The following is a 9347-nucleotide window of genomic DNA, read 5'->3' as shown; positions in this document are numbered from 1 at the left end:
CACACACACACACACACACACACACTCACACACACGTTAAATGAAGTGAATTATTATTCTTTTTGGTAACCCTTTACTTAAAGCCTTTATGTATAAAGGTATTCATAATGTACATTATAATGCATGATATCTTTTCATAACTCTACCCAAACTTAAAATGCAATATAGCATTTGAAGGTTTGTTTGTTGTGTTTTAATGCATGATATTTTCTAAAGGTGTAACAGTGAATACATAAGTATTATATCTGTAGCTACAATTATTCACGAGCTCATACAGGTGCATAATTAATACATTAAAACACTTTCATATAAAGGTTGCATGTACAAAATACCACAGTATTGTATATTTACAATATAATATATATATGTATTTAACTTACAGAACCTTCACAAATTGAATTAAAAACATAAGATTTAAACTTAGATAAAATGTGCAAGTGCAAAACACCACGGTATTTTACAATTCAGATGATGATTCAATTTGCAGCACCTTCATAAACCGAATAAAACCATAAAAAACACACCTGATACACATTCTACAGTTATCATTTTGTAGATTTAGAAATTTCTTGCTCCGACCAAAGTGTTCTGAATGCACGGAGACTTCTGAACTCTTGAATATGACTTTGTGACGCTTCACAGGACTTTAAATGGGTCCCGCTAAATACTTCAAATTGGCCCTGCATCAAAACTAATCCTGCTTATTTGCATAACAGGCCTAATATTACCTCATTTTGAGTTCAGAAATATTAGGTAAAAACTTTCCATCTCATGCAGTTTTTTCCCCACAAAATGATTAAAAACGGAAAAACTCTATAGATTTAGATTTGACTAAAGAGTTTCTCCTTCTGATATTAGTCTCTGGCTTCTCAGATGTTTCTCCTGGGAAAAAGCCAAAGAAAAGATCTTAATGCCTCAAACTGAGTTTATTTTTTTAAGATACCAAAGACTGCAATAAAAATCTCAGTATAAACTCAAACATTTCTCATCGACTTCTCCCAATATTAAATGATCTGAGCTGCTCTATCGTATTCATTTTATACGAATAAATGAATAAATAAATAAGTTGGCCAAATGAATATATAACTCAACATGAATAATTTGTATATAAAATACTTGAACGATCGTATTAATTTATGAACATTTTCAGCTGTGCTTAAAGGTCTTCAGAAATGTTGTCTCGTGTAACAGTTTTGTTTTTGTATCTTTATGCATAGATTCAATTTATGAGATTATGTTTATTATGAAAATGGTAGAATGGTTTTTATGAGAAACTAAGACTTCCTACACCTTTTCTGGTTAATATGTAAAATTATGCATAATTTTTATGGAATTGTGTAGACTGAAAAAAATAATTTTTAATCTCTGATGATAGCTAGCTATTAAAAAGCAACCTCAGAGCAATACACTTTTTACTTTTTTATTTTATTTTATTTTTAACTGCTAAAAGCATCTCTAAACCATCCATTACAATCAATAAATGCAATGCATTATGAAAACCAACATCGTGAGCTCCTGCAACACGACTAATGCACTGCAGAAGAAATAAAGCACAACTCAAAATGAGTAGCAGGTTGCCATGACAACTCATTCAAGACAATGCAAACAGAGTTTGCACAATCCTGCAATCAGACGACTTCATGTCATTGTAAATGTGATGATGCAATACAAAACCAATAAAAAATAATCTGCATAATGAGACACGAGAATGCAGATATGAAACATGACAACACAAAGGAACGACTGTGGAAACTCGCTCATGCACTCTTAGAAACGACGCTACTATTTATATTCAAATGTGTTGATGATTTTCTCTGAGCTGCCAAACTCATTTACTTTATCTGCTGCTTCCCACCTCACAGACAAACCAGCCTGCTCTCAATCAGGTCCGCTTCTGCTCTATTTCCAGCGCAGCTCATGTTCATCGCTTTCATAACAGCTTTATTTATATCTGCTAAATTCTGCTGTTTTACATGATGAACGTGTGACTGTGGAAACATGACAACTGCTGAAACCGAATGGCCGAGGAAAACTCATAATACAATATTAGATTAAACAAAATGTAACATTCAGTTCTTAAATACAATAATATGAAAAGTTTTGTTAATATATACATTTTTATATTTTTTGTTTTCGTTGTAATTCTAGTTAAAGTTTGGTTGTGCATTTTTGTCATCAATATCATCATTATTATTTTTTAAATATGTCTATATAGTTTTTTTAATTAAACTTTAGTTTCTATTTTTAGTTTTAGTTATTTTAGTACTTCAAATGAAACAAAATAAAAATGAGACTTTTACTTTTTTAGATTTTATTTATTTAAAAGTTTATTTTATTTCAAGTATAAATAACAAAATAATAATAATTTTTTTTATGGTTTTAGTTTTAGTTAATGACAATAAGCTTGACCCAAACCTTACTTTTCAATTAGATTCAGTGAATAACAACAACAACAATATTATTATTTTAGTTAACTAGGATAAAAATAATTTTAATTTACACAAACATTTTTATAGTTTTAGTTAATGATAACACAAATGATACAAACTGTGTAGTATTTAATGTCTGAGGTTCGTTCCGAATCACTGTAGCAACAGTAACCGTGATGCTTGACTTGTACTTTGTTCTGTAAATTAGTGTCAAGGAGATTTTAGACAGTGAAAAGCTTGACAAAGTAAATTAGCATCTTTCTGAGTTTGAATCTGAACAGGTTTGACGCTGCTAGACTCACGCTGGGCTCCATGGTAACAGATACAGACGGTCTCTCGCTGGGGTCGCCACGGTTCCTCCCGGCTCATCACGGCTGCCATGGCAACAGACCGATCGGATGCAAAGAGGACTGTTGCTACCACGGCGATGGGAAGCTGAAGGATCATCATCATCAGAGTTTCTGAAAATCAAACGGACTGATGAGGAGAACCGCCGACTGGAGGAGAGGAGAGGACCAGACACACACACACACAGACACACACACACAGACACACACACACACACACACTCATGCACACACACTCATGCACACACACTCATGCACACACACACACACACACACACACACACACACACACACACGCACACACACACACGCACACACACACACACACACACACACACACACACACACACACACACACACACACACACACACATCTTGCAAATGTCTGAATTTCACTGCATTAGACAGATAAAAAAAAGGGCAGTAAATGCGGTCACATTCAGATGTTTATGCAGGCTTAGTGTCTACATGTATTCTGGGACAAAACCAGAAAGACCAGCCGAAGGATAGAAGTAAAGGGCTTGAGTGGCAAACAGAAAGTGAGGTACACTGCATGTAACTCATGAATGTTGAACTGCTGCTCTCTAGTGTGCGTATCGTTGTGATGCAGCTCACTTTCTTCAGATCATCAGATGTGCTTGTGTTATTCTTACATTGATCAGCAGTATTGATCTAAACCCACTGATCAAACTCCAGTCAGTGATGGTTTATGCTCTTTTCCTCTTCTTTACCAATCACTCATCTAATCGGTAGGGATGCCAGCTGATTGCTTTAACAATGAATGACTCTAACTACATTATGTGCGGATTAATTTATCATGTATATTAATATTTGAGAAAAGTCATTTATATATAGCAGTTTATACAATACAGACAGTTTCAAAGCAGCTTCACAGAAATAAACAGGAAAATAAATAGTGTTAATGTTCATCAGTTATGAAACAAATTCAATTCGACTACTTTGAAAGAAGTTTCTTCTGCTCACCAAGGATGGATTTGTGCTTAAAAATACTGTAAAATTGTGAAATATTATTAGAATGTAAAGCAGCTGTTTTCTGTGAATCTGTGTTAAGCTGTAATGTATTTCTGTGATGCGCAGCTGTATTTTCAGCATCATTACTCCAGTCTTCAGTGTCACAAGATCTTCAGAAATCAGTATAATATGCTGATCTGCTGCTCGAGAAACATTTCTGATTATTATCAATATTGAAAACATTAATATTTTTGTGGTAACTGTGATGCATTTTATTTTCCAGGATTCACAGATGAATAGAAAGTTCAAAAGAACAGCATTTATTTGAAATGTAAATCTTTTCTAACATTATAAATGTATATTTACTGTCACTTTTGATACATTTAATGCGTCCTTGTTGAATAAAAGCGATCATTTCTTTCTTTCTTACCCCAAATTTTTGAATTATAATTGAATGCTGAAAATTCAGCTTTGTGTCGAAATGTAAATCTTTTCTAACATTATAAATGTATATTTACTGTCACTTTTGATACATTTAATGCGTCCTTGTTGAATAAAAGCGATCATTTCTTTCTTTCTTACCCCAAAACTTTTGAATTATAATTGAATGCTGAAAATTCAGCTTTGTGTCACAGAAATAAATATAATTTTAAAATATATTACAAAAGAAAACAGTTGTTTTGAATTGCAATATTTCACAATATTACAAAAGCAAGTGTTCAAAGAAAATGAACTTGCTTGTTGGAGACATTTACCTGCTAAGAAGAACTAGATGAACATGTGCTTTCCTCCACAGCAGATCTTGACCATGAGGACGGTTTAATAGCTCAAAATCTCCTGAAATGAGTTCTTGCTTTTGTCTGTTTCAGAGACGAGGTCGAGTCTGAGGTAATATTTTCCACTTCATATTTAATTTTCAGGTCATTTTTAGATGCACGGTGTCTGTTGAGGCACTAAACCCATCATGAGCCTAAAAAAGCATGTAACAAAAAAAAATGAATATAACCGTTACATAAGAGCTATAAAAACAGAGGATTTTTTTCTGATGTGCCTTGTTGCCTTCTGAATTATTTTATTTTTTAATTAATTGTAACCTCTAAACCACGAACATACAATTAAAGGCAATCATTTTGCATCAAATCAAAAAAAAAAAATGAAGAAAAAAAAAAAGGGTAAATCAGCATGGATAAGAAATTAAGATGCATTTTGCACATTATAAAATCAAAGCATATATGTTTAAGGCTTTACTGAAATTGACTTTTTTGATGTTTAATTCAGTGAGCCAATCAGCTGTGATCTGCACATGAAATTCAGATATTTTAGTTATTTTACACAACTCACTTTCCAACTTGCCATTTCTTTGTAATTTACTAGCAATTTTTGAGTGAAAATAGTTTAAACACCATTCAGTATAGTGACTACTTCGATCTAAAAATGAAATGTAAACGGGCATTGTAAATAAACACATCTGTGGATTAAGAATTGTTCATATACGAGTAAATTTCCAATGTACCTCATTTTCAAATTTACATCATAGTCATAAAACATCTTTTTCTTTGAGTTGCATTTCAGTGTTTTAGATCTAGTGAACAATCTTAAATGATACCTCTATAGTTTCATTGGGAATACATGAGTGGCACATCAAAGGTTTGTGTGAAGCACAAGTCAAGCAGTCAGTTTAATTGAATGGTTACTCATGTGATTCTGACGCATCAACCTTCACGAGTCCTGCAGCGTTTGCTTCTAAACCTGCTGTTTTCAACCCAAAGACCCTCGGTGAGCTGCTGGTTCAGCGGTGTTTAATTACGAACTAAACTCTGCAGGAAAGCGGCTCTTATGGAGAAGGAATGAGGGACTCTGATTCAGCCGATAACTCAATAAAAGATCAATTAAACCGTTTCAGAGTCACTGCATCATATGGTACACTGCAGTGGGATTTCTTTAAAAAAAATGTAAACTGTTTCTGAAAAATGTGTGGTTATTACTTCCAAAACAAATAAATAAATAAATAAACAAACTTTGTATAATTTTATCCAGTTATTTATCTACACAAATGTTTAAAAAACATAACAGTGACTGGGGTAAATATCTTCCACTAAACAAACAGACAAATAAAGCTAACTAACTTAATATATTTCATCTAATAATTGGAAGCACCTCAGAGATGCACTCCAGCAGTGTGTGTGAGTGAGTTTGTGTGTGTGCGTGTGTGTGAGTTTGTGTCGCTTGAAGCACAAGCATGAAATCAGTGTGTGTTCCATCTGTATGAAGCGCCTCCAGCTCTGATAGATGGCCAAGAACCAGTAAGGAGAGCGACACACACACACACACACACACACACACACTCTCTCTCTCTCTCAGGTGTGTGTGATCTGGCTTCTCCACTAGATGTCTCTGTGAAGTCGTGTTGATGCTGCAGGCACTGTAAACTCAACTTCATCAAACAACAGGAGGCAGATGGAGATTTACTGCCTGTGAAAGACTTTCAGAAGCCAGAGACTATCAAAACTTCATCAGATTCATTATACAGTTATATCTGTAACATGCACGATGCTTTATGGATGAGTTTGAGTAGTTTAAGCTTTCCTATAGCAGTTTTGTATGGATATTTACCAATAGAGGGAGACAGAGACTTTAAACTGATCTGCTTTAAAGAGGCTGAGAGGTTTTATGGGACAAAGATAATGAAGGAGAATGTGATTTTTTACAGTAGAACACAGTTGCTCTCCAGCGGTGTTCTAGAAGATTGTACTTCGTTTAAAAAGCATGGTAATACTACGGTACTTTGATAAGTACCATATCCTATTCATAGATATTTACATGGTACACCAAGGTACTGTACAGAAAACCACTGTACTACAGTACTACCATAGTAAAGCACTACAAACCATTTTGATATAAAATAGAAAAAAATCTAATAATCTAATCTATATCTAAGTCACAGATATAAAAAGGGGTCATTCCATGCAAAGCTTTGTACATTCAAATAAGAGTTTTAAAATCAATCTGCGACTGAACAGGAAGCCAGTGCAGACTATAGAGGATGCCTGTAATGTGCTGACATGATGGAGTATAGGTGAGAAGACGTGCTGCTGAATTCTGGATGTACTGTAGCTCTCTTTATGGATAGCAGCTGGTGTGCCAATGAGAAGATCAATTTTTTTTTAAATGACGGTGCATCCACATTTTTTATTTCTGCACACTCTCAGAAAGAACGGAAGAAGTGTCATTAATATCAGACTTAGAGCAGATATAAATCTGAGTGTCATCAGCATAAAAGTGATAACCTAAACCATAATTCCTAATAATTTGGAAGCATATAAATGCTGAACAATATAGGACCCAAAACGGATCCTTGAGGAACACCATGGCGGACCTGTCCAACATCAGATTTATTGTTTCCCGAGACAACAAACTGGGAACGATCTGTAAGGCAGGACTTAAACTATTTAAGCACAGTACCAGAGAAACCAAGTCAACTCTCAAATCTATTAAGCAAAATGGAGTGGCACAGTGTCAAAAGCTGCAGTAAGATCTAACAACACCAAGATGGTAGAGGCTCCAGAGTCAGCGGAGACAAGCAGGTCATTCATGACTCAAACCAAGGCAGTCTCTGTACTGTGTCCTTCTCTAAACCCAGAATGGAAAGGCTCAAAAAGCTTGTAGAATGACAAGTGTGAGTATAGTTGAGTCACGACACGTTCCAAAACCTTAGCAAGAAAGGGATGATTTGAGATCGGCCTGTAGTTTGACAGATCAGATTGATCACATCCAGGCTTTTTAAGGACTGGCTGCAACCTTAAGGACTTCTGGAACAATACCAGTAGTAAGGGAGATGTTCACAATGTTCAAAATTAAGGGACGTATTGATGGCAAACACTCCTTTAAAACAGCTGTTGGGATTGGATCGAGAATACATGTAGTTGTATTCATTGCCATCACTAATTTCAAAATACAATCAGTTGTAACTGTTAGAAAATGTAGTTTCAGGAGTCACAGGAAACGCAGAACAGGGTGCCAAACTAATAGAATTATGAATGTTCCTTGAAGATTTTGAGAAAGTGGTTACAGTCACACACAGAGGAACAAATCATTGGCTTAACGGGTAAAAAAAGTTTGTTGATAGTCTTAAAAATCATGTTCAGGTTTGCAGTACCATCCCTAAAAATGGACGTGTAGTACTTCGTTCTTGCCGCTTTAAGTGCTTCACTGACTTGACCCAAGTGTTCAGCCTACATAAGCTTATGGACAGTCAATCCTGATTTCTTATACCGGCGCTCAAGCTGCCTACTTATAACCTTAAGAGCTCTGAGCTCAATGGTGTACCATGGGTAAGATTTAGTAAATGAAACAAAATGTTCTCTCCTTGGGGCAAACACATCCAAAGCAGATAACACAGAACTAACAATTGTACGCAGTTCAGAGTTCACTAAAAAGCAGAGGATTAGGTATTGGAGGACTGTAGATGATAAAACAAGAACGGGAGGTACCATTCATTCTGAAAGCTATACATTCAAAAGATGACACACAGGGAATGGTATTTTCAGTGACAGATATATCTGCTCTGTAGAGAACTGCAAGACCGCCACCTTTACCCCTTAGACCTGGCCTGTCAATGCATGTATAACCTACTCATATTTAGGATTTATGAAGTAATTCGGCTGATGCCAAGATTCACAGACAGAAGAAATCCAGTCTATTGTTTAATATAATATCATAGAGTAAAGCAGTCTTATCGTGCGCCAGCGTTCTCCCCACCGGAAGTGGTACCATGGTAAAGAAAAATGGTAAAACTATGGTAATTTGATAAATACCATGGTACTAAACGATTTGCATGGTAAACCAAGGTACTGTACAAAAAAACATGGTATCACAGTATTAACGTGGTAAAAACATGGTCAAGTTGGTACTCAGTGATAACCATATTCATATACCATGATTTTTACATGGTACTCCAAGACACTTGAAAGAATACCATGGTACCAGAGTATTACTATAGTAAAAAGCATGGTAGCTTTGGTAAGAAGCATGGCACTGAATGATTAGGCCATGATATGCGCAGTGCATTAGCACTTCAAGTAATAGCTAACAAGTGAAAATCACTCTACCTATCTAGTAAAACAGCATTAGCATGGTACTCAGAGCAGTAAGTGTTTCTATTCAGTGAGTTTCAGACCCACAGCCGCAGATTTACCTCCAAAATCAGACTGCGAGATTATCACGCGATACATGCGCTCAAGCACGCTGGTAAATGTCACCGGCTTTTCAATTAATTTCAATTAATCACCCGCGGGACTAACGAGCGCCGGGATCACAGTGGGCTCTAACGAGGGCGCTGTGATTAATTAAGGTCTTCTTTTTCCACCCCTGCCTGAAAATGTTAAATGCCACAGAGAATATGATCCATTGTTTCACGAGACAACATGAAGTTCTCGTTAGAGTTTAACCCCTTGAAGACTAATGAGATCGTAGATTAGAATGGCTGTGTAGAGTTTGTTTACATGACGTCATGAACATGCCAAATGCATTAACGACTTACTATAAACACTATTATTTAATGATTTCAATGATGTGCATTTCATGGGAAATGAACCAGCTA

At 35.5% G+C, this 9347-nt stretch overlaps 1 long non-coding RNA gene across 1 annotated transcript; it reads right to left on the bottom strand.

Moving 5' to 3' along the window:
- Positions 1 to 2534: 2534 nt before the first annotated feature.
- LOC107549799 (uncharacterized) lies at positions 2535 to 9017 on the bottom strand. Its single transcript, XR_001604602.1, has 3 exons — positions 8943 to 9017; positions 2732 to 2890; positions 2535 to 2626 (listed from the first exon to the last, which is right to left on the bottom strand). It is a non-coding gene; the product is annotated as an uncharacterized lncRNA (long non-coding RNA).
- Positions 9018 to 9347: the final 330 nt, after the last annotated feature.

The sequence above is a fragment of the Sinocyclocheilus grahami genome, unplaced genomic scaffold, assembly GCF_001515645.1.
Source record: "Sinocyclocheilus grahami isolate Dianchi unplaced genomic scaffold, SAMN03320097.WGS_v1.1 scaffold381.1, whole genome shotgun sequence".
Classification (NCBI taxonomy): domain Eukaryota; kingdom Metazoa; phylum Chordata; class Actinopteri; order Cypriniformes; family Cyprinidae; genus Sinocyclocheilus; species Sinocyclocheilus grahami.
Note: the sequence above shows the minus strand (reverse complement) of the source record. Positions and strands in the feature narration are given on the sequence as shown.